This window comes from Mastigoproctus giganteus, chromosome 1, assembly GCF_048544385.1.
Source record: "Mastigoproctus giganteus isolate SK-2022 chromosome 1, ASM4854438v1, whole genome shotgun sequence".
NCBI classification, from domain to species: domain Eukaryota; kingdom Metazoa; phylum Arthropoda; class Arachnida; order Uropygi; family Thelyphonidae; genus Mastigoproctus; species Mastigoproctus giganteus.
The window spans coordinates 132,789,264-132,815,438 of NC_143575.1; the positions used below are offsets into that span (position 1 = coordinate 132,789,264).

The following is a 26,175-nucleotide window of genomic DNA, read 5'->3' on the forward strand; positions in this document are numbered from 1 at the left end:
TCTGTAGCTTACTGCTAGAGTTGAATACACCTCTGACATTCCCCTTGCTGAATAACTCCTCATGTGTGAATGTCGATGCAAAATATTCATTTAGTTTGTTAGCTACCTGAGCAGGATCATCAACAGTTGACCCATCAATATCAAGTGGACCAATCTGATTCATCCAATCTGATACATGGGGAAATACGGTACATTTGTGTACTGTACGTTTAATTATCTGTTAATAATTATTACAGAATGTTTCTTAAATTTTGGCCAATGTTTGAGAGTACAATGTACTCTGTATAATTTTTCGTGTTTGAGGTTTTCATTAAAAAAGAATAATAAATTCAGCCACCAGATGTCAGAGATAGTCTACAGTGTGTTTCCGGTCAACTGACTTAGGTTTTACGAATCTGCTACGGTAGAGGGGAAAATTTCAGATGTTTATAGTGATTAAGCTGTTCTTATTTGCATTTAGGAAGTTTGAGACGGATTAACTCTCTTTCTCAACAATTGTATATTAACCATCATCACGAAAGATTTGATTTGTTGTTTTGTAGAAAAATGAAAACTTCAAGAAGTTACCTTCAAATGAAGGTAAGCCAGTTCATATTTTAGCGAGATTACACCGTTTCACTTTGTGACTCATTCGTATTAGAGAAAGTGTTTATTTAGGAACAGTTTATGAGTGAAGTGCCACCGTTATTTCTAATTTTAAACGAGGTTTCTAACAATAGACATACACAAAACAAATGTTTTTGGTTTCCTTCTTATTTGTCAAATTTTCCACCATTGGCCTGTGATAAACTCCATAATACTATCGACAAATGAATATATTGTCTAAATTGATGGAGACTATAGCCATGTTATCAAATTTAACGAGGCATATCCAGTTATGGGCATGATGGGCAGTGTACCCCTAACCGCCTGCTCCATCCTTATTTATATAAAGCGAATTAGAGGCGGGTGAGAGTTACATTACGATACTGTTATTCCAATATTTTCTTTATATAAACACATTCTTTAACAATTTTTGGTTTTAAACAAACAGAGGAACTATGTATTGCTATCCCTAGCTCACAGGCTACTATATTTAAGTGATAACAGTACATCTGGGCATGTTACAACCATAGAAGTAGGGAAAGTTTGTGAGTTTGATGTTTGTCTGCACAATTTTGCTTTAAGGTCGTGACATACGGGAGGGGAATGGGTTATTAACATTTTTCAGAAAAATGTGTTTATGATGTTACCAGTTATGTCCCACTGTTCACTTAAAATGGATTTTTACTTTCCCTTCTTTTGTTGCTTTTCAGCTGGAAAAGTGTGACTCTTTAACGAGCACACTGTCACCTCATCTGTTTGCCAAAGCTATTTCAGTGAGTATATGGGTGCCTGCATGTTAAAAATAAATGGCACCCCTAAAAGTGCCTTATTTATACCTTACAGTGAACACCAGTTATTTAATGAAAAAATGCAACTTTTCTTTTCTAGTAACACTTTTACTCCACAAGATGTGTGTATATGTGTGTTAAGCACCACTAAAGTAAACTAAGGATATGAAACATTAGTGTTGTGTTTGTAAATATGTGTATTAATTCTTAGGTGGTTTGCTGAACAAAAAACTTGAGTTTTCAGTAGGAAAAATCACTCAATTCTCATTTGAGACCAATTAATTTAGCCACCTGAAAAGAGGCCCATAAAATTCCTTATATTGTCAATGGGATTCAAACTCAGGCTTTTCCATGTGGTGTTGGAGGATAGTGATTATAGCCAAAGCACAATTCATGAGGGATTACTCCATAATATGAACAAATTTATTATATTTTAAAACTTCTGCTGGTGTTTTGATCATATTCCATAATGATACCAATTGTTATTGATCAAAACATGCACTCTGTACTTTCCAATTACCCTCCCGAAAATTCTTAATCGCAAACAAACCCTGTCTGCTCTGCACCCCGGGCAGCTGATGGGAGAATTAGTAACATATCGCATATTTAGGCAACAAGGATTCTTTAGATAAGTAATCATAAACATGATTGCACAATAAGTAGTTGATTAAAGATCGATCACAAAATCTTAATGCATTCAATGAAAAGAAAGGAGTGGTTTTGCCTTATGCCAAAGGTATGGGAGGAAAAACAAAAAAGGGATTTGCAAAAATTGAGTTGGAGAAAATATATAAACCTATTAATAACTGAAGACACGTAATACACACACAAAAAAAAAAAAAAAAAACCAGGACAGTCAGTAGTGGCAAATAATGGTGAAAGCCAACTTATGTGGCACCAAAAACAAAATTTTTTATATCACCCGCCTGTCCATTCTAGTAGTTTGTCTGTTTGTTTTTCCTTGGAGTTATTCAAATACCCACTTCTACAACACAAGCTGCCCACTGGCCGAAGGCCAACTTCCACGTGTCTATCCTCCATCATCCTTCCTCAATTTGAATTTATGTGCCAAGTGTGCATTTAGAACAAGATGAATGACTCCATCAGCATTGATCTTAATTAATCCATTTAAAGCCTTAAACACCTCAATCAGATCTCCCCTCAAGCAGTTAGTTCTCCAGGTGTTGCAATTTGCAGAACTGAACTCCATATTGGTAAGGGTAGCCTTTTGTTCCTCGCACAAATCTCATTGCTGTTTTCTGCATCTATTTAAGCAGATCCATATCCTTCCTAGAATGAGTCTTTCGGACCTGTAGGTAGCACTCAAGTTGTTCCTAACCATCACCTTTATACAACAGGATAATCACCTCCTTATCTCTACTGACAAAATTCCTATATATCATTGACAAAATCCCATGAGCTGGCTTCCTAGAATGAGCCTTCTTATCCTTCCTAGAATGAACCTTCCTATCCTTCCTAGAATGGGCCTTCCTATCCTTCCTAGAATGAGCCTTTAGGACCTGTAGGTAGTACTCAAGTTGTTCCTAACCATCACCTTTATACAACAGGATAATCACCTCCTTATCTCTACTGGCAAAATTCCTATATATCATTGACAAAATCCCATGAGCTGGCTTGGCCGCATGTCTGCACTGCTCAAAGAAGTATACAGTGGTGCCTCGCAATTCAACTGTAATCCGTCGCTGAATTAGAGTCGAATTGCGAATTTGTTGAATTGCGGGACAATATTTTCCATATAAGTTTATGGAAAATTGATTAATTCGTTGTCGGAGAGAAATACACAGTATTATTGACTTTACTATATTCTACCATATAACAAACGAAATTACAAAATACATAATGAGTACATACATTTCATTGAGCCTTAGATTGCTGACCGGGCTAGCCGAGTGGGTAAAGTACCTGCCCGGCAACCCAAAGGTCGCGGGTTCGATTCCCGCCTCGGGCTTGGATCAAAGTACTGCAAAAACCTTGGGAGGTGCAATATGGCCACAGAAGCCGATGCACCAACAACTACCAAATCAAATCAAAAAAAAAAAAAGAGCCGTAGATGTTGGAAGGATGTTTTATTTATCTTGTTCTACCCTTTCTCTTCTCCTCTTGGCTTGAATGGAGATGAGGAATTGATCAAGGGTGGACTGTCTCTCCCTCTTTTTCAAGATAGCCTTGAAGTGATGCATAGTAGTGTTGTTAAACAAGTCTGTCATTCTAGTTACAACAGCAGTGTTGGGGTGCCATTTTAAACAAGCAGACTGCACCTTCTCCCAATGGAATAAAATTTCTTTAATGGCAGCTGTTGGCATTGGCCCTTTTTCCCTGTCTTCTTCAAGTGAAATTTCCTTTTCTCTCTCTCTTTTGCTTCCTGTTCGCTGAGTGTTTTGAGTTCTTCCACGGTTGGTTCGTCATCGTTATCATCCACGAGCTCAGCCTCATCAACTTCTCCTATGTCGAAATGATTTCTCGCATGGCCGCAGTTGCTTCTGATTCTTCAGCGGCTTGGACTGCATTGTTGTCATCCTGAAAAAAGGAAGGAACGAGTTTCTTCCATGATGCACGAAGGGTCCTCTGTGTCACTCCCTCCCAGGCAGTTTTAATAAAGGAAATGGCGGGAAGAATATTGAACTCAGTCTTCCAGAACTCCTTCAGTGTCTTATCAGAAGAATGAGTCACGTCAGAAAGCTGCGAAAACAAAGCCTTGGTGTAAAGTTTTTTAAAACAGGCAATTACTTCTTGATCCATGGGTTGGATCATGATGTGGTGTTTGGAGGCAAAAACTGGACTTTGATGAAATCAAAGTCAATTTCAAGAATGTTTGCCAAGTCTTGGGGTTGGGCACTAGCATTGTCAAGAATCAGCAGTGCTTTCAAAGGTAAATTGTTGTCAATGAGGAATTTTTTTACACTCGTGGCAAACTCCTCAAAAATCCAATCTTTGAAGACTTTCTGGTCTACTCAGGCTTTTGCATTGGATTTCCACATCACTGGCAGTTTGGACTTGATGATTTTCTTCCCAAAGCAGCGAGGATTTTTAGAGTGGTAAACAAGAAGTGGCTTTACTTTAAAGTCTCCGCTTGTATTTGCTGCCAATAACAAGGTAAGCCTATCTTTCATAGGCTTATGTCCTGGGAGCGTCACTTCTTCTTGCGTGATGTATGTTCGATTTGGTAAGCGCTTCCAAAATAACCCAAAATAGTAATCGGTTATCCAAATAGTAATTGGTTATCCAGTTTTCTCTCTGATCGCTCACTGAGGGTGATGGTAGATGGCTCTCTGTCTTCTAACTTCTCTACTAATGCCGGTGTCCCCCAAGGTTCAGTTCTCTCCCCCACTCTTTTCCTCTTGTATATCACTGACCTTCTTCCATTGACTGGAAATCCTATCCATAGTTTTGCTGATGATAGCACATTGCATTCAACTTTCCATTTAGAGAAACCTTGTCCTGCTCAATCAGCTTCAACTTCTCGAAAATCTGCTACCAATTCCTTAAATGCCGATCTTCAGGTAATTCTCCAGTGGGGCAAAGACAACTTAGTTGATTTCAACCCTTCTAAAACTCAGTCTTGTCTTATATCTCGCAAAAAGGATTCTTCTGCTCCTATGCTTATCTTTAGTGACACTCCGATTTCTAGGCAAAATGATATATCTCTTTTGGGGATTACCCTGACTTCTAATCTTTCTTGGCATAAGCACGTTACAAATATTGCTTCCTTTGCATCCAAAAAACTTGGTTTTCTCTTTTGCTCTCGGCGTTACTTTTCTTCCAAACAGCTGCTCACTCTGTATAAATCGCAAATCCGCCTTGCCATGGAATATTGTTCCCACATTTGGAGTGGTGCCCCCAAAACCTCTCTCAGGCTTCTTGATTCCATTCAGAAGAGGGCCGTTAGGTTAATTAATGATTCATCTCTAACAGAGTCTCTCCACTTGCTTTCTCATAGACATACTGTTTCTGCTGCATGCCTCTTCTACAGATACTTCCATGGGCACTGTTCTTCTGAATTGGCTTCTATAATTCCCACTCTCTCTTTCAAAACAGTCCGAACACGTGCCACCACCAGCCAACATCCATTTACTGTCCAACTTCAAACCCCCAGAACCAACTTTTCATCTTCATCATTTATTCATTCAACTGCCGTTTTCTGGAACAACCTTCCTTCATACGTATTTCCTGAAAATTACAATCTACAGAAGTTCAAGTCCAATGTCAACAAATATCTTCTTTCGTCTTCTGAACCTATAACCCAAGCACGGTACTAAGTACTATAGGTTCTAATACCTCTCGTGTTTGGGGTTCACATAAAAAAAAAAAAAAAAAACCCAGTTTCATCCGTGTTAAAAATTTGCTGCAGCAAGTAGCCTTCCTTCATGATTAAATCTTCAAATTTTTTCACAAACTCTTCTGCAGCCTTTTATCTGCACTAGCTGCTTCCCCATGTCTGAGAACACTATGGATGCCTGTTCTACCTTTGAATCTGTGAAACCACCCACGACTTGCCTTGAATCCATCAGTTTGATCTGAGATACGTCCTGGAATTTTCTTCTGCAATTCTTCAAAAATTAACCTAGCCTTCTCACAGATCATTGCCTTAGTTACTGGATCTCCTTTCATCTGTCTTTCTCTAATCCAGGTAAGAAGCAGCTTTTCCATTTCTTCATTGATTAAAGATCTGTTTCTGTCAAAAATTTTCATTGCTCCAGCGAACACCCTAGCACCTATAATCCTGTCTCTTTGTTGCCAAAAAGTTGCCACGGTTGACCTAGGGACGCTATACTCTTGAGCTACATCTATAATTGTACTACCTTTCTGCACTTTTTCTATAATTTCTTTCTTCTTTTCTGTGCTTAACCGAGTGTGTTTCTTTCCTGAATTATTCCGCTGTTCACTTCTCTTTGGACCCATTATCAAATTTCACTCAAAAAATAAATAACTGCCGAAGCACAAAATTTTTTTTCCTTATGAGAAATGCAGAATTATAAATTAGCACAAACAACTAGAGCAAACGTGAACTCAGACTACCATTATTAACGAGATAATGTTGTCTCATAACTGACGAAGAACTGACGGCATACCTGTAGCTATCTTTGAGGGCGGCTAACGTAGCTGAACGATTGAGGGATCTATTCCCGCTTTATCTATCATTGGTTAAATGTTACTCTTGCTCTTTAATACCATTGGTTAAAATGTATGAAGCGGCCGTCACTATTTAGTGCTATTTAGTAACATTAAACGCAGTTATGTAGTCCAGCAAACAATTCTATTGTGCAATATCATGTAGCGTTTTCACTGGCCCACGAAATCCAACTGTCAAATAGCGGTACGTCGTATTGCGAGGCACCACCTGTATATCTGAGTGCACAATTAGCACAGGTGTTTTTTATTCTTCACTATCTTAGTGTGGCACTTTACTGTTGGTATGTTAATCTGGGATTACTGCTATCCTTCTGCAACCTTAATTTTTTCAATGTTAAAGTACACATGCCACTTCTTAGCCCAATTTTTATAGATCTTTCGCAGTAATATATCCTGATTACTGTCATCAATTTCCCTGCCAATCTCCATATCATCTGCAAACTTTGACATTAAGCCTGCTATGCCTTCATCACTATCAAATGAATATAGCATTAGTAGTGGCATATGATGCAAGAAAGCAAGCTTATATAGCGTCAGTCAAACACACACACACACACACACACACACACACACACACACACACACACACACACACACACACACACACACACTCTCTCTCTCTCTCTCTCTCTCTCTCTCTCTCTCTCCCTCTCTCTCTCTCTCTCTCTCTCCTATCCAAAAGTTTATTTCTTCCTTGAATTTATATAAGCTACAATTTCCACAATGATAGATAGAAGTTTGTTCCAGCAAACAACCACTCACTGGCTAAAGGCAAATACCTGCACATCTATTCTGCAACAGTCCTTCCTCAGTTGAAATTTATGCTCCCTCAAGTGCATAATCTGAGCAAGAGGAAGAATTCCATCAGCATTGAGCTTGCATCAGCTTTCTCAAACAGTTCAAAGCCTTAAACACCTCAATCAGATTACCTCTCAGGTGTCTACATGGCTGTAGTGGAGGGTATACGTTGTATACCCTCTGGATATTTTTAGGTGAATAGTGTATACCTTCTGGATTTATATATAGGTATATGCTGTATACCCTCTGGAATTTGATTAATGAGCACAGTATACTCTGCATATGTAATCTTCACAGAGTATACCCTCTGCATATGTAACATTCACAGATTATACCTTCTGCTAATTTTACGACAATAGCACTGGGTGTCTAGTCTCCTGATGCTGCAATTTGTAAAACCGAAGCCTTTCTTGGTAAGAACACTCCTTTGTTCTCCTCTCCAATCACTTTGCCCTTCTCTGTATTTGTACCCACTCTACTTCTTTCCTAAAATGAGGCCTCCACACCTGTATGCAGTACTGAACGTATGCCCTGAACATATTACCTTATACAATGTGATAATCATCTCCTTATCACTTCTGGAAAAATTCCTATATATCATTGACTAACTCCATGAACTGTTCTGCCAGCATATCAGCACTGCTTAGAGAACTATATCTGACTGCACAATTACTTCCAGTTATTTTTTATTCTCCAATACCCTGAGTGCAGTACCACAGAGCTGGTACATTACTCTGGGGTTACTGCTACCCATATGCAGTACTTTGCATTTGTTAATGTTAAACCTCAATTGCCACTTCTAAGCCAGTTTGCCTACTTTTCTAAATCCTGTTGCAGTAGCATACTGTCATTAACTACCCTGTCATCCTTTGTATCATCTACAAACTTGGACATTAAGCCTGATATACTTTCATCAATATCAGTGATAAATATACAAGATAACTTGGGGACTCCACTGATAACATTAGTCCATGAAGAGTAGTGTCTATTGATTACCACTCTTGTCTTTTCCACTCAACTATACCTTTATCCATAGCAGCAGCTTGCCCTTACTGCCATACTGCTGCAATTTGTATTCCATGTTGCACAGGGTAGACTTCATCAAAAGCTTTCCTGAAATCCAAGTATATGATATCAGAATTATTTTTTTTTGCATTTGGTTCCTTTGTGACCCCACCATAGTATCCAATTGTCACTAAAAGTTGGTGTCAATCTGAGTTTTCCTGTAGAGCAGTGCATGAACATCTGAAACATACTAAAATTTCTTTTATGATGTGCTGATTGGTGCACGAACATGACACACGATAACATCGGTTTAGTAGCACTAACAGTAACTTACTTTAATGAACGCTTTCCATAATGGTGAAAAAAGATCAGGTTACCTCCACTTGAATCTCATGGGAGCTTGAACCCCTCCCAAAGTGGAGGGGACAACCTAACCTTCTTTCTTTAGAATAGCCGACCGGGTTAGCCAGGTCGGTAAAGTGCCTGCCTGGCAACTCAAAGGTAAAGTGTGTTATTGTCATACGGCACCAAGGGTTTCCCCCACCTCCGTATTGCTTTCATTGTGGGTGAACCAGTTCACTGGGAAATGCCAGAGATTTAAAAGTGTGAGGGACTTGTTCATGTGTAGTGTCATGTACCGTTGTTCATCTGGTCATTTAGCCTCTAGACCCCTGCTGAGGTCCAACGTTGCCCCACTTACACCCCGTGGAGGCAGACCAGGAACCCAGTAGACTCAGTTTTACTCTGGCAGGTCCTGCTGCTTACTTTCCTGAGATTTCAGCAGCTAGGACCTTAAAAAAAAAAAAAAATTCCATTAGGTTAGTGACTATGCACACACATATATATACACATGTACAATTACATACACATGTATACATACACATATGCGTTGGCGTGGGGATGTGATCACTAAGGTTGTTATGCCGAATTTGGGCTCAAAGGATTTTTGGCACGTTAATTTTTGTTGTGTGGGGTTTTTGTTAGCGTAAAGATAGAAGTGGGGGGGTGAGAGACAGAAATATGGGACCAATAGAGCATGTAGCCCCAGTTTTCAGTGAGGTATGCCCATGCCCCACCAGAGCAGAAGATGTATGGTGGCGAGAAGGGGAGGGAACGAAGGTCGTACCCCCCTCCCCAAGGATGTGGGAATAAAAGGTGAAGGGGGCTAGAGTGCCCTCTTCAGGTAGCCGTCAGTCTGTTGGCAGTTATGCTGCTTTTTGTCTCTTCTCTGTTTTCAATATCACTCATGGGGTAATCCCCATCCTAATGTCTTTTCCAGTTGTCAGCGTTCCATTTGGTCGAGTCTGATATCCGGCGAATTTCGATTTTCTGTTTCATCTGGTAGCGTTTCTTGTCAGTCTCTGTGTTGATTGCTGTAGATTGCAATTAGCATTTTCCTCCTGGGGAATAGATCCTGTGCGAAGAGGGAGAACACCCTGTATTCTTCCTCTGAGTCCAGGAAGTGAGACTCCAATCCCTTCGGAAGGTATCTGATTCTTGTTATTAGAATCCCTCTGAGGTCCTCATATTGTGGACATTCATAAGCTACGTGGCTTCAGCTTTCGATCCCAGCTGTACAGCTTCCGCATATACAGCTGGGATCGTCGGTGAGACCCAGCCCGAAAAGCTTTTCATTGTAGGGGCCATGTCCTGTTAACAGCATTGTCATGTGGTATCCTGGGAAGTACCACACCGGTTGTTTTGGATATATCTTGCAGATGTCTGGTAGGAATTTTTTTTTGACACTTCTCCCTTGGTGGTCTCAGTCTACCTTCTCTGCCAAAGGTTTAGGAGGTGGGTCTGTAACCTGACTTTTTCATTCTTTACGCTGTTTGCTGGATCAGTCGTGTAGCCTTGGTGGGTGGCAGCCACTCTCCTGGACAGCAGGAACAGGGGAGAGGTTATTCAGGCAGCAACCCTGCCTGGATAACCTCCAGATCCATGGGGAGCACTCTGGCAAGCACCTGCAGTGCTGGGGTGCTTACTGTGCTGCAAGCTCGCGTTGTTGTGAGTAATATGGTCCTTTGGATTGTTTCAAGTGTTCTTCTGTTCACAACCAGTGCCGCTTTGGAAAACCACACCGTTGCTGCATAGGTGATTGCTGGTAGGAAAGTTGTTTTGTAGTATATTGACAGGGTTCTCTTTTGAGACCCCAGTCTTTCTTTGTGATCCTGGCTACCATCCCAGAGTAGCCCCTGATTTTTCTCCGGATGTATTTCAGGTACTGCTGGAAAGAAAAGTTATTATCCAGGATTATGCCTAAGTACTTTAGCTCGCTCGCGAATTTTATGGTGACATTTTCAATTTTTATTTGCGGGGGCCGCCGCAATTGTAGTTTCCCTCTGAGGAGGATTGATGATGTTTTTTCTGGTGAAATTCTTAATTGGTTTTTGGAAGCCCATTGTTGTAGATGCTGTAGTGCTCGGTTTGCCAACACTTCCAGTTGGGCCCTGGAGTCCGCCTCCACTGTCAAGGTAAGGTCATCTGCAAACGCATGCGCTCTCATGGGACCCAGGTCCATTTCTAGGAACTCATCGAGGACCATGTTCCACAGGAGGGCCCCAGGACCAACCCCTGCGGACATCCTCTGTGCACCTCTCTCGTAAGTTTCTGGTACTGCACATTTATCTCCACTCTTCTTTGGGTTAGATAACTTTTGATGACTTTATACAAGTTTATCGGCACTTTGGCCTTCCTCAGCCTTGCCAGGACACTTGGCCACCAAAGTGAGTCAAACGCCCCGGCAAAATCAACGGAGATGAGCAGCAAGTACTTTTGTCTGCAGTCCTGCACTATCTTGAGCAGGTTCCCCAGTGCATTCACAGTTGAGGTCCCCGGTCTGAAGCCATACTGGTTTGTGGATTGGAGGACTGCTGTTTCATAGTGATTTGTTATTGTTTTATGGAGCAATCTTTCAAACAGCTTGCTGGCCACTGGGAGCAGTGCGATCGGTCGATAGGCCTCGGGGTTTTCTGGATTCTTTGTAGGATTTTTTAGTATTAATTTTAGCTTAGCTATTTTCCATGTAGTTGGGAAGAGGCCAGTTTCTAAGCATCTATTGTATAATGTGAAGAGTAATTGTGGCTGAAATTCCACTGTTTTCTTCAATATTTTGAGCTTGATGAGATCAGGGCCTGGGAATTTCTTGTTTCTGATTCGACGTGCAGCCTCCCCGAGTTCATCCAGGGTAAAGGGGGGGGGGTCTAGGATGTTATTTATCGACTGCTCCCAAGTGGTGGTAAGATTTCCATGCTGGGTACTGGTGGTAGCAGTCACCTCCCCCCTGGGAAGCTTATTGGTAGTTACTTGTAGACTTAATCCCCAGGGGTCAGTGTTTCCAGTTGTGGAGACTAGGAGCTCCCAAGCTTGTCTTTTGCTTTTCTTGATGGTTTTGGTATATTGGTTTTTGGCTTGTTTATATCTCTGTCTTAATGCTTTGACTTCATTTGCTGGCCATGTTCTTTGGGCTCTTTGAAAGTCTTTTCTTTCTTTCATCATTCTCCGCCGGACGGCTGCAAAATCCAGAGTCCACCAAGAGACCGCTCCCATTTGAGGTTGTTTTTTCCTGATGGTTTGATTCCTTATGTCAATTATCAGTTCCGTGGTTGCCTTCTGTAGGTCATGTGGGTTGTTTCGTGGATCCAGGGATGGCGGTTTGTTACGAATCGCTGTAGTTAAAAGCTCATTGTATTTCGGCCAGTCTGCCTTGGCGACAGCGTATCTGTGGCGTATTTGCTTTACCATTTTTTCCCTTGTTAGTGTTCTAGTTATTTTGCAGGTGATGACTCGGTGGTCCACTCTTCCTCCACCCTCCAGTCGGCCGTGTGGTTTGCCAGGTTTCTAGTTGCCAGGGAGATATCTATAGTGGCCTCCCAGAGGGTGTTGCAGTATGTTGGTAACTGGTGCGGCTGGTTCAATACTGTGAACTGCAAACCCAGTATGAAATCCTCGAGCTGATGCCCGTTTGCAGTTCCCCTTCGGTCAGCAGTGGTGCTATGCCATAGCGGGGAGCGACAGTTGACGTCCGCTCCTATAATTATTTTTTCATTTGGTAGGGTGTTCTGGAGGTGACGTTAAGTAGCTAATTGTGGTCTCCATTTCCTGTCCTGGCCTGCTGTAGAGGGCCACAACATAAAGGGAGCCCAGTGCTGTGATAATCTAGGCACAAGCAGCCCAAGCCATACAGAGTTGGGTTATTGGTTGCAGTTATGTTTGCATTTCTGATTAGAATCGCTGCCCATGGGGTGTCCTCTTCAGTATGGATTATCTTATATCGGAGTGGGTGCCTCGCTACCCGCCCTGCATGGATGCATGGCTCTTGCAGAATAATTACGTCTATATTTTCTTCATCAGCCTTGACCCTGATTTGGTCTGCCACTGATTTGGCTCGCTGTGCATTTATTTGTATTATTTTGATCATTGTTTTATTATATTCTTTAGTTCTTGTCCCCATAGTTGATTCTATTTTGGTAGTTGCTCTTGGCTTTGAGATAGGTCTGGCAATTGGGGTTCCTAATTGAGTGGGCATGATCCAGCTTCATGGACTTGCAGTTTGCGCAGGCAGCTTCTTTGTCTTTGTGCGGACAATCCTTAAATCCGTGTTCCTTCTCGGTGCAATGTCCACCCATTGGGACCGTTTGGGAGCATTTGTGGGAGGAGTGGCCAAACTTGCAGCATCTAAAACATTTGGGAACTGCCACTCGTTCCCGAAAGCGATAGCTGCCCCATTCTGTGTATACTCTTGTCCTATCTTTTAAGACTTGCCATGCCTCTGGGCTGAGTTCAAGGCTCCAACTATTATTGATTCTGCCTCTTGCCTTTATGTGGAATTTTGGAGTTATTACATCATACGGTTGCTTATCTGATATTTCCTTTTGTATGTTTTTGTAGTATAGTTCTTCCTCGAGCTGTGCGGCCGTAATTTCCGGGTTTACATCAAAGATTAATATTGATGGTCCTTTCCTTTTGGGTGGCTGGGCCTTAAGACCAAGGGAGTCTATTTTAGGGTTTTCTATTATGCTCTGTGCTTCTTATCTGGTTTCTGTTTCTATCGCCCTACGTCTCTCATTTTTCGCATTCCTTTAATTCTCATGTGCCCGAGGTCCTCCCACATGTTGTTGATTATCTTTGTTTTAAGCTCCTCGCTTGTGGAGATTTTACCTGGATCCTTAGGTTTAAGGATCACTAGGTTTGGTGTGGGTAATAGGGCTCTCTTCCTCTGGTGCCCCCTCTGCGGTCGGTTGAGCTTCATTCGTTAATGGGGTCCTCAGCGCTTCCGAGTATGTCGGGGCGTGCTATGGCATTTGTTTGGTCCCACATTCTATATAGGCTTGTAGCCTTGTAGTAGCTTTTTGGCTTTCTAGGTATATGTCATGGAGGATTGTCTCCATTTTGTAAAATATGATCACTATTTGGGACCTCAGACCCGTAGATATCCTATTTGGGTTTTCTTTAAAAATATTCTCTACGGCCATTTTTAGTCTCAGGGATTGTTCGTAGACTGAGCCCTCCAGCAGTGCATGATGCAGCTGTGGCTCCTGCTGTCTTTCATTGTTTGCATCTCTTTGTGATGCTGTTGGTTCAGGTTGTTTGCTTGTTTCGGCCTGTGAGCGGGTCTCCCTTTCGAATTTAGGGTCCACTTCCTTTCGGTTTTTCCTCTTGCTTAAGGTGGCCCCGGAACGGGCCTCCTCCATCTTGTCTGGTTGATCTATTATGGTCAGTTCGTCACTTTGTTTCTGCATCCGGGAGTCCTTAATTTTTTCGTGTCTTCCTTCCATTGTTACGTATTCCGAATAATCGGGAGAGTTCGGATAATTGGGAATGCTTCAGTATATTCTGGTAGCTCTTTTAATAAGATGGCAGTTGTTACCCACCACAAGTTCGTAGGTTTATCTGCTGCTGTACAAACAGTTTTCAAAGATATTGTCTATCCCTCACTTCACTTTGGAGGGAGGGACAACAGCCGAATGCAAAAATACCTCTAGAAGAGTGGAACTACTTCTCTAGGGGACGGCGAGCACAATGGTGGCAGTGAAAATACAGTAGTGTGGTCGAGAAGATAGTTCGCACCTTACCATGGAGAGTTTATGGCAGTGGGGGAGATACACAATATCCCATATTAGCTTTCTTCGTAAAATCACTCAGTTTGTTGAAAGGTTGGGACCCAGTCACTGTCCAAGGTTACAGTTGCTATAGCACCTCCCTAGTCAAGGTGTGAGGTTGAGTCGTGGCTGCCGCGTTATATTGGCAGCCTCTCTCTATAGCCCTGCCGCCAGCCACATGGTGGCCATGCGGTCTGACAACAAAGGATACAGATAAATAATGCTTCAACCAGATGATGTTCCCAAGTAAATGACAAAAATATCTCACCAGCATGATCCTCTGTTCTTGATAATCCTGTATGCATACTTTTCTTGGGTTAAATAACACTTAAAACACATTTAAAATAAAAAATTACGGAGTTGACTAAAACACGTCCGCACGGTAAGACGGCCATTTTGGCTTTTTTAGGTCTGCGGGTTCAAATCCTGCCTCGGGCTTGGATCAGAGTCAAATGAAAAAACTTTGGGAGGTGGCCACAGACGCCGATGCGCCAACAACCTAACAAAAAAAAAAAATCTTTAGAATCACAGTCATATTTAGAAATACATTCATAAAAATATAAATTTTTTTATGAATGTATTTTTATTTTCTTGTTCAATAATATGCCATAATGGTGAAAAAAGGTCAGGTTACGAAATATAACAAAAAATAACGAAACGTTTTCCTTTTTTTGTAACCAAACTTAAATCAACAATATAGTAAAAACATTCATGAACTCCAAAAATCTGCTTTTAATAATGATTTTCTCATTGGAATGAAGAACATAAAAACATAATGAAGAACATAAAAATGAATGGAACGAAACTTTTATTTAGTTTTTATCAAAAAATGAACCGTTTTATTTTCCTTACAAATTTCTTCCATCTTTAAAAGATTCATCGCTGCTATTACCTGTTAGCATCACCTGTTACTAATGCTGAGTTAGCATTAGTAGAGGAATATGATGCAAGAAAGTAAGATTATCCAGCATTAACCAAAAAAAAAAAAAAAACCTTTCCCATTTCACCCATCCATTTGCTCCAAAAGTTTGTCCAGTTCTTCCTTGAATTTATTTACGTTATCAACTTCCAGAATGACAGATGGAAGTTTGTTATAGCAATCAACCACCCGATGGCTAAAGGCAAATTTCTGCAAATTTAAGGCAAATTTAATTTAAATTTGCCTTTATTTAAATTAATTTAAATAAAGGCAAATTTATTCTACAACTCTTTCCTCAACTTGAATTTCTGCCCCCTCTGGTGTGCAATCTGAGCAAGAGGAAGAATCCCATCAGCATTGAGAATACTCAAACCATTTAAAGCCTTATAATCAGATCACCTCACAGGTGCCTAGTCTCAAGACATTGCAGTTTGCAGAACTTAAGTCATTTTCAATAAGGGCAATCCTTTTTTTCTCTTCACCAATCTGGTTGCCCTTCTCTGTACTTGTTCCGGTATCTTTACATCCTTCCTAAAATGAGGCCTCCAGACCTGTATGCAGTACTCAAGGTGTGGCCTGACGATTGCCTTATACAAGGGGATAATCATTTCCTTATCCCTGTTAGCAAAGTTCCTGTATATCATTGACAAAACCCCATGAGCTGCTCTGAAAATTTCATATCTGACTGCACAGTTACCCCCAGGTCATTTTCATTCTCCACTACCCTGAGTGTAGTATTACAAGTTGGTAGGTTACTCGGGGTAATGCCTATGAGAAGTACTTTGCATTTGTCAATGTTAAACTTCAGTTGCCACCTCTCAGTCCATCTGCCCAAGTTTTCTAGATCTTGTTGCAGCAGTGTGCTGTCATTTTTGTCATTAACAAACCTGCCAACCTTTGTATTGTGTGGAAACTTGGACATTAAGCCTGATATACTTTATTCAATATCATTGATAAATATAGAAAACAATGATTGGCCCAACACCGGAGCCTGGGGTACTCCACTAATAACATTACTCCATGAAGAGCAGTGTCCAACCACTCTGTCTTCTCCCATCCATAGCAGCAACTTTCCTTTAATGCCATACTGCTTCAGTTTATACAGCAGTATTTTATGTGCAACAGTATCAAAAGCTTTCTTGAAATCCAAGCATATGATATAAATGTTATTTTTTGCCTCCTGTTCTTTTGTGACCACATCATAGTATCCAATCAAATTGATCAATCAAGGCTTTCCCTTAACAAACCCATGCTTTGTCTGAACTATAACTGCAGTCTTGTCTAGGTAGTAATATTAGAGGCATGTGATGCAAGAAAGCAAGCTTATTAGAAAAAAAAAAAAAACAGTTCAGACATCCATTTAACATTTGTCCAATTTCTCTTTGAATTTATGTAAGCTATCAACTTCCAGAACAACAGATAGCATTAGCATTAGCATTAGTAGAGGCATTTGATGCAAGAAAGCAAGCTTATGCAGCATCAGCCAAAAAAAAAAAAAAAAAAAAAGTAACATAAATAAATAAAAATAACCACTTCCACTTCACCCCTCTGTTCGTTCGAAATACCTGTCCAGCTGAGCCTTAAACTTATTTAGGCTATCAACTTCCACGACAAGGGATGGAAGTCTGTTCCACCCACCAACCACCCGCTGGCTAAAGGCAAATTTCCGCACATCTATCCTACATCTGTCTTTCCTCAATTTGAATTTATGCCCTCTCAGGTGATTTTTCTGAGCTAGAGGAAGAATCCCATCAGCATTGAGCATGCTCAAACCATTCAAGGCTTTGTACACCTCTATCAGATCACCCCGCTGGTGCCTAGTTTCCAGACACTGTAATTTGCAAAACTTAAGCCTTTCTTCGTAAGAGAACCCCTCTGTCCCATTCACCAATCTAGTTGCCCTTCTCTGTACTCGTTCCAGCAGCTCTACATCCTTCCTGAAATGAGGCCTCCAGGCCTGTGTACAGTACTCTAGGTGTGGCCTGACCATTGCCTTATACAAGGGAATAATCACCTCCTTATCCCTGCTAGAAAAATTCCTATATATCATTGACAATACACCATGAGCTACTCTTGCAGCTCGTCTGCACTGCTCAGAGAACTTCATATCTGCCTGCACCACCACCCCCAGGTCCCTTTCATTCTCTACCACTGTCAGTGTAGTACCACAGAGTTGATACGTTGCTCTGGGGTTGCTGTTTCCCATATGTAGTACTTTACATTTGTCAATGTTAAACTTCATTTGCCACCTCGAAGCCCATCTGCTCAACCTTTCCAAATCCTGTTGCAGCAGCATAGTGTCAGTAGTGTCCTTGACAACCCTGCCAACCTTCGTATCGTCTGCAAACTTGGACATTAAGCCTGATATACCATCATCAATATCATTTATAAATACAGAAAACAATAAAGGCCCCAATACTGAACCCTGAGGGACTCCACTAATAACATTAGTCCACGATGAGCAGTGTCCATTGATTACCACTCTCTGTCTTCTCCCCCTCAACCACCCCTTTATCCATAGCAGCAACCTGCCTCCAATGCCACACTGCTCCAATTTGTGCAGCAGTCTTCCATGTGCAACAGTATCAAAAGCCTTTCTAAGATCCAAGTATATAATATCAAAGTTATTCCCTGCATCCAGTTCTTTTGTGACTGCATCATAGTATCCAATCAAATTGGTCAGGCAAGACTTCCCCTTAACAAAACCATGCTGTGTCCTAGCTATAACTGAAGTCTTGTCTAGATGATCCTGCAGTGCTTCTTTCACCAGTGCCTCCATTAATTTTCCGGGAACAGAAGTTAAACTCACAGGTCTATAATTACTTGTGTCAGCCTTTGATCCCCCTTTGTGAATTGGGGTCACATTTGCACATCTCCAGTCAATGGGTACCTCCCCTGAGTCCAAGGAAGCTCTCATAATTATGGCTAAGGGTTTGCTTACCTCCTTTGCTGCCTCCTTTAATATAACTGGATAGATCCCATCCACCCCAGGTGCCTTTCTTGTGTTTATCTTCAACAATTTCTCCTCCACTTTGCTCTCAGTTATTACAAGATTCTCTAGCTTACTGCTAGAGTTGAATACACCTCTGGCATTCCCCTCGCTGAATAACTCCTCATGTGTGAATGTCGATGCAAAATATTCATTTAGTTTGTTAGCTACCCGAGCAGGGTCATCAACAGTTGACCCATCGATCTCAAGTGGACCAATCTGATTCATCCCCTTCCTTCTAGAGTTTACATAAGTAAAGAACTCTTTGCTGTTTTTCTTCGCATCCCTTGCCAAGGATCTCTCGTAATCTGCCTTCGCCTGCCTAACCTCCTTTGTAACTTGGTTACAGATCAACTTGTATCTATCATAGGCGTCCGTGTCACGTGTGAATTTGTATGTATCCCATGCATTTTTCTTCTCTGCCATATGCCTCATTAGTTCATCTGACAACCATTTAGGCCTAAACCTTGAACAATATTTCTTAGTTGGTATGTAAAGCCTAGTAGCTTCCACGATAAGTTCTTTGAATGCTTCCCATTTTGAATTTGCTGTTGGCAATATCATCAGTTGATCCCACTGTATAGAATTTAAATACTGTCTCAGTCCATTGTAGTCGCCTTTACGAAAGCAATACCCCTTCCCTTTACCCCTAATGGTAGTTACCTCTTTGAGTAACTCCCACTTCAGCACACTGTGATCACTGCCACCAAGTGGTTCATTTATCTGCAGATTCTTAATGCATGAAGAATCACTACTGATAATCAAATCAAGAGTATTACTCCCTCTAGTTGCCTCCCGAACATGCTGATGTAGAAAACAATCATCCAATAAATCCACAAAAGCCTTGCTACTGTGTGAGTGACCAGCCCCCAAATTCCAGTCAATATCTGGGAAATTAAAATCCCCCATTATAAGACTCTCTGATTTACTGGCCCACTCTATTTCTCCGAACAGTTTCTTATTATACTCATCAGAGTCATTAGGCCTATAGCACACTCCTACTCTCAATTTTGATCTCCCAATGCTTATGTCACACCAAACTGACTCGACACTGCACTGTCCAGCGATGTCGACTGGCTTCACTTCCTTGGATTTTATGTGTTTTTTAACTAATAGCATAACCCCTCCTCCCTTCCTATCCTGTCTATCCTTTCTGTAGACATTGTACTCCCCAAATTCCAGTTCTGCATTTCTTATATCTGTGTGACACCACGTCTCTGAAATCCCCACAATATCTGCCTTTGATGTTTTGAGCAATACCTCAAATTCATCAAATTTATTTACTAAACTCCTAGCATTGGTGTACACACAAGTATACATGCACCTGTTCTTTTTCTTAGCTACCCTAACACAACCCATGTGTTTACTTGTACCCCAATGATTCCCAGCAGTCTCTGAAATATCCTGCATCTTATTTTCCAGGCTGCGGCTCATTCCAATAGAAGCAGTGCAAGAATCACTTTCACCTCTGCCAGTGGCTACTGTTAATCTATTAGTCCTTGTATCCCCCCAATCTAGCAGTTTTCCGACCCACCTAACATTGCCTCGATAGCATCAGCAAACATTCTTGCACCCTTTCTATTTAAGTGTATCCCATCCCTGTAGAAGCAGTCTCTCCTGTTAACAAGTACAGACCAGGCTGAAAAAAATTCTACCCCTTGAGCCCTGCACAATCTTTCCAGGGCCGAATTGATTGACAGGGCTCTCATCATATACTCCCTCCTATCGTGTCTGGGCAGAATTGCAGACACTTTCAATTTCAACCCTAATTCACGGCTTTTTTTCATCAGTGACAAGATGGAAGTTTGTTTCAGCAATCAGCTACCTGCTGACTAAATAATAAGGTAGTAATGACTTTTCACAACCGAAAATGTTGAAAACAATGCCTAAAGAGGAGATATAGGATAGGTGTGCAGAAAGCACATCTATTCTATAACTGTCTTTCCTCAATTTGAATTTGTGCCCACTCAAGTTTGTAACCTGAGCAAGAGGAAGAATCCCATCAGAATTGAGCCTGCTCAACCCATTCAAGGCCTTATACGTGTCAATCAGATCCCTTCACAGGTGCCTAATTTTCAGATGCTGCAATTTGCAGAACTTAAGCCTTTCTTGGTAAGTCCCTTCGTTGTTCTCACTAATCTTGTTGCCCTTCTCTGTACTCACTCAAGCAACTCTACATCTTTCATAAAATAAGCCGCCCCGGGTGCCAAGCATTATAATGCTCAAGCGGTTTCCGAGTGATTCATAGAGCGTTTACTCAAAACCACAGTTCTTCAGTTTGAAATTTTTTACGCTCTCGTTAAGAAAGGAAACCCACCTTTCTTTCTTTTTCCTTTAGACTAACACTAACTTTTATACCTCTTGGTCACTCTAGCGGCACTGCTCCTGCCTCCCTGTGGCTGGACTGGCAACCTGGGAGAAGAAATCCACTCTCCCAGGGTTGAAAGGAGCAAAGATGGGTAACGGTATTTTTCCATCTTTAGAGCCATCGAGCTCAAGAATAGAAACAAATCACACAGATATAATGACTTTTCACAACCGAAGAGGTCAAAAACAACACCTAAAGAGGAGATACCAGCCTTCCCCATCTTGCACTCTCTATCAGATCAGCCTCTGCGCAAATTATCACCCTTCCTAGTGCAGAAATGCATTGAGTCTGCTGCTAGTTCACCTAAATCAGTAACATGACTTCAGTCGAGCGATCTTCTAATGGAGACTACTCAACCTCAACATTTTGTGAAGCTATTAAAGCTCACCACCTTTGGAGGACACCCAGTAAAAGTTACTCCCCATGTCACCTTAAACTCCTAAGTAGTAATAACAGAATGGGACTTATTACTTGTATCAGAGGAGGAAATTGTCTAAGAATTACACGATCAAAAAGTCATCCAAGCAAGGAGAGTCATGACCAAAAAAATGGTAGTCATTCCTCGTATAGCACGATAGTTGTGTTCCTAGAAACCCTCGTACAGTGCAAAATCGTGCAATATAAACAACAGGCCCTATGGGAAAAATAGGGTTAGGTGCCGACCACCCAAGGTTGAACACACATTTGTAACCAAAACATTACCAAACACAAATTGTCGTAATAAAATACGTAAGTATTTTATTACGACTATTACGTAAAAAATATTGCTAATGCTTTTGCTTCTATCGTAAGCAAACTTGTTTTTTGTTTGATTTTCTATCGAAACAGATGACAGCTGTTCCATTGCTTCCAGTTCTTTGTGCCTTAATCTAATGGATTTTAATTACACTTTGAGTTGTTCCGGCTATGAAAGTTGTTTTTATTTTCTCTGCATTCTTTGTAATTCTCGGCATTGCCTTATTTAGGGCTGTAGCACGTGCAATATCACATGGTCTTTCATTTTGCTCAAAGCGTTTCACAATTTCATATTTTTTCTCTATTAACAGAGGCAGACTGGCCATAAGCCTTACTGGGGAAACCCCAGTGAGCCGGAGACCGGTGTGATTTTGGCCATAAACGCTAGTATGAGGCCACTACAAATTTTCCCGGGTAAGAATTTTTGATCCAGTCCGCCTCTGTTTATTGATGTTGCTTTTCTTTTTCTCGCTGCATCTGTAGTGTCTTCACCAGGATGCTTCCTTTTCACACCTTTTAAGTATTTTACTCATTTTTAGGGAATAAAACACAATTACAAAACGAGGATGCATACTTGATACACATAAACAAAGCTGCACGCGTGTAGCAACTGAATAAACAACACCGTAAGTGCAGAGACACACTATGAACACCTCACTAGCACACATTTTACTAAAGCACATTTCTGGGCATTATTACCATAAAAACAAATAAAAACAATTTCCAGTTGCGTTTCTGCTAGTGGAATCTGTTATAAACTGATAGTAAACTCGATCTAATTGCATTTGCGATAATACCGATAGCTGGAATTGTGTGGGTTTTTACGTTATTATGGTGAAATGTGTTTACCCTTCACTGATATAAAAAACATAAATACATTTTCAGAATCTTTTCGTTCCTATTGTGTTGCGTTCGACTATATAAATTTATAACATGATTTATAAATTGTGTATGATCAAATTCGTGTAGTGTAAACACATGTTATATGAGGACTGACTGTACTCTGGTTCTAACAAGGAGCATAATTCTTACTTTTAGCACTCTTAACTTACCAACATCCGTGAAAGCAGGCTGCCTACACTGCCATGTCCGACCATACATTCCGAATCCCATCAGGTCCTACAAATGCCACAAATAATTATACTCCCAGACTGCATGTCGAGGTGAGGCAATATGTCCTAACTAAAAAATCAGAAATATAAAGTAGAGAACAAAGTGACATACTCAGAGGCGAGAAGACAGATAATTAAGATAGAGACAAAGGGAATGTATGCCACAGCAGCTCAACATGTACAGTCTGTAAGGATCCAGACCAAAGTATCGGTTCCTCCAAATATATCAATTGCAAACTGGGCACATTCATTGCTCTATTTCAGAAACAGTGTTCTATGCAAAAAACAAGTGAACAGTCTGGTAATACCCCAATTACCATACCAATGGATGTTTCCTCAACAATAAAACCACAAGTGACAGAAACCACGATCACTGCAATCATCCTGATGTTCATCGAATGGACATCGATGAACATCAGAATTCAGATGATGGCATTTAGAATTACGTGCAACCGATGAGATGGATGTGACCCGCCCCATCTTTCCTAAGAAAGACAAAACAAAAATAGATCAATACAAGCAAGCTACAACTAAAAAAAACTGCCAGAACTGAAAACAACGCATAAAACCACATAATGGAAAAAATCCTTCAGTGGAATTGTAGAGGCTTTTGGAAAAGATGATTTGCAGGAACTAATCGATCAGTATGAACCAGCTGGCATAGCCTTACAGGAAACTCTTTTAAATTCAGGAGTGTGTCCTGCCAAAAATTATACCATCTTTAGAAGAGATAGGAGTATTGACACACCATCTCATGGAGATGGTGTATCAATACTCCTAGTAGAGGAGAGTGTGGCTATTATTGTCAGAAATAACATTCCATCTAAACGTGTTTCTCTTCAGACTACTTTTGAAGTAGTAGCAGTGCATATTGTAATTGTTATCACCCTTACAATAGTTTATATATCTCCCTCCTAATTTCTCTTTCTCCTCAGATTGTTATTATTATTAACTATATGGTGCAAGGAAGCCTGAGGCTTATGCTGCACCAGCCAAAAAGAAAAAAATTTCTGAATATCCCTGAGAGAGAGAGAGAGAGAGAGAGAGAGAGAGAGAGAGAGAGAGAGAGAGAGAGAGAGAGAGAGAGAGAGAGAGTGAGTGAGAGTCAGAAGTAGAAGGGAATCACCAAAAAAGAAAAGAATTATGATATCCAGTTCAGGGTGTGCCAAGCCCATACTCACCAGATGTGAGCCCCTGGGGTAGATGACTTAGAAAACTTAGTAGATCAGCTGCCACCTCCGTTCTGCTTACTGGGTGACTTCAATGCTCATCATTTGGTATGGGGGATCTAAAAATTGATAAAAAATAGGTAAAATAATAGAATTGCTGCTTGATGCTCATAACCTTATCCTGTTAAACACTGGTGAACTTACCTGTGTCCATTTTTCTGCAGGGTCCATGACTGCAGTAGACCTTTCAATCTGTTCTTCCTCCATATATGCCAATACGGAGTTGGTCAGTTGTTGATAACCCACTAAACAGTGATCATCTACCGATTATTTGCAATATTCAAACACAAGTAAACTTGTCCCCATTGCAGCGATCCACTAATACATAATAATACATAATACATAATCTAATACATATTCAGGAATGCCAGCAAGTAGTCATCTTTTGCTGGATATTCCCGGCCACACTGGAATATCAGGAAATGAACGTGCAGACTATGCTGCCAAACATCCATCCAATGCAGTTTTATCCTGTTTTTGTGTTCCATATGTAGATCACAGATCTAATATATGAAGGATATGTAAGGAACAATGGGCACTTCTATGGTAAGCTCAAATGGAAAATAAGCTCTCTTTCAAATAAAGCCAGAACCAGAGTTATGGGCCTCTAGCTTTCAGGCCACAATAGAAAGGAGGAAGTAATCCTAGCCAGAGCACTAATTGGTCAGAGTCGGATTACTCACCTATCAACACACTACACTGTTCCCACACAAAATTATCCACATTTTACGAAAATGTATACTGATGGATCAAAGTTTAATTCTATTGTCAGGGAAACGGGAAACATGCTTTATAAAAAGGATAGGTGGAACAGGACCAGGGTATGTCCTGCCAGGGGCAAATGTTGATGACGTTGGAGAGCGGATATCATCTTTTAAGGGCACAAAAGGTGATATAGTTGTACACGTTGGCACTAATGATATTAAGAGTAGGAGACCGGCATAATTACTTAACAAGTACAGGTCACTGTTGAAAAAAAGCCATGAATTAGGGTTGAATTTGAAACTGTCTGCAATTCTGCCCAGACACGATAGGAGGGTGTATATGATGAGAGCCCTGTCGATCAATTCGGCCCCGAAAGATTGTGCAAGGCTCAAGGGGTAGAATTTTTTTTCAGCCTGGTCTGTACTTGTTAACAGGAGAGACTGCTTCTACAGGGATAGGATACACTTAAATAGAAAGGGTGCAAGAATGTTTGCTGATGCTATCGAGGCAGTGTTAGGTGGGTCGGAAAACTGCTAAATTGGGGGGACACAAGGACTAATAGATTAACAGTAGCCACTGGCAGAGGTGAAAAGTGATTCTTGCACTGCTTCTATTGGAATGAGCAGCAGCCTGGAAAATAAGATGCAGGATATTTCAGAGACTGCTGGGAATCATTGGGGTACAAGTAAACACATGGGTTGTGTTAGGGTAGCTAAGAAAAAGAACAGGTGTATGTATACTTGCGTGTACACCAATGCTAGGAGTTTAGTAAATAAATTTGATGAATTTGAGGTATTGCTCAAAACATCAAAGGCAGATACTGTTGGGATTTCAGAGACGTGGTGTCACACTGATATAAGGAATGCAGAACTGGAATTTGGGGAGTACAATGTCAACAGAAAGGATAGGTAGGGAGGAGGGGTTATGCTATTAGTTAAGAAATACATAAAATCCAAGGAAGTGAAGCCAGTCGACATTGCCGGACAGTGCAGTGTCAAGTCAGTTTGGTGTGACATAAGCATTGGGAGATCAAAATTGAGAGTAGGAGTGTGCTATAGGCCTAATGACTGTGATGAGTATAATAAGAAATTGTACAGGGAAATAGTGGGCCAGTAAATCAGAGTCTTATAATGGGGGATTTTAATTTCCCAGATATTGACTGGAATTTGGGGGCTGGTCACTCACACAGTAGCAAGGCTTTTGTGGATTTATTGGATGATTGTTTTCTACATCAGCATGTTCGGGAGGCAACTAGAGAGAGTAATACTCTTGATTTGATTATCAGTAGTGATTCTTCATGCATTAAGAATCTGCAGATAAATGAACCACTAGGTGGCAGTTATCAGAGTGTGCCAAAGTGGGATTTACTCAAAGAGGTAACTAGAATTAGGGGTAACGGGAAGGGTTATTGCTTTCGAAAAGGCGACTACGATGGACTGAGACAGTATTTAAATTCTATACAGTGGGACCAACTGATGATGTTACCAACAGCAAATTCAAAATGGGAAGCATTCAAAGAAGTTATCTTGGAAGCTACTAGGCTTTACATACCAACTAAGAAATATTGTTCAAGGTTTAGGCCTAAATGGATGTCCGATGAACTAATGAGACATATGGCAGAGAAGAAAAATGCATGGGATACATACAAATTAACACATGACACAGAGGTCTATGGTAGATACAAGTTGAT

At 40.9% G+C, this 26,175-nt stretch overlaps 1 protein-coding gene across 2 annotated transcripts in view; it reads left to right on the forward strand.

Annotated features, from left to right (window-relative positions):
- The first annotated feature begins 415 nt into the window (after positions 1–415).
- Positions 416–26,175, forward strand: part of LOC150091144 (E3 ubiquitin-protein ligase RNF13-like) — a 341,104-nt gene continuing 315,344 nt past the window's right edge. Inside the window, exons 1-2 of one of the 2 annotated variants that reach the window (XM_090382193.1) lie at positions 416–579; positions 1,296–1,358. The gene's annotated coding sequence lies outside the window, so the exon portion shown is untranslated. The remainder of the gene's footprint in view (positions 580–1,295; positions 1,359–26,175) is intronic. The other variant, XM_090382202.1, reaches the window with a different exon arrangement.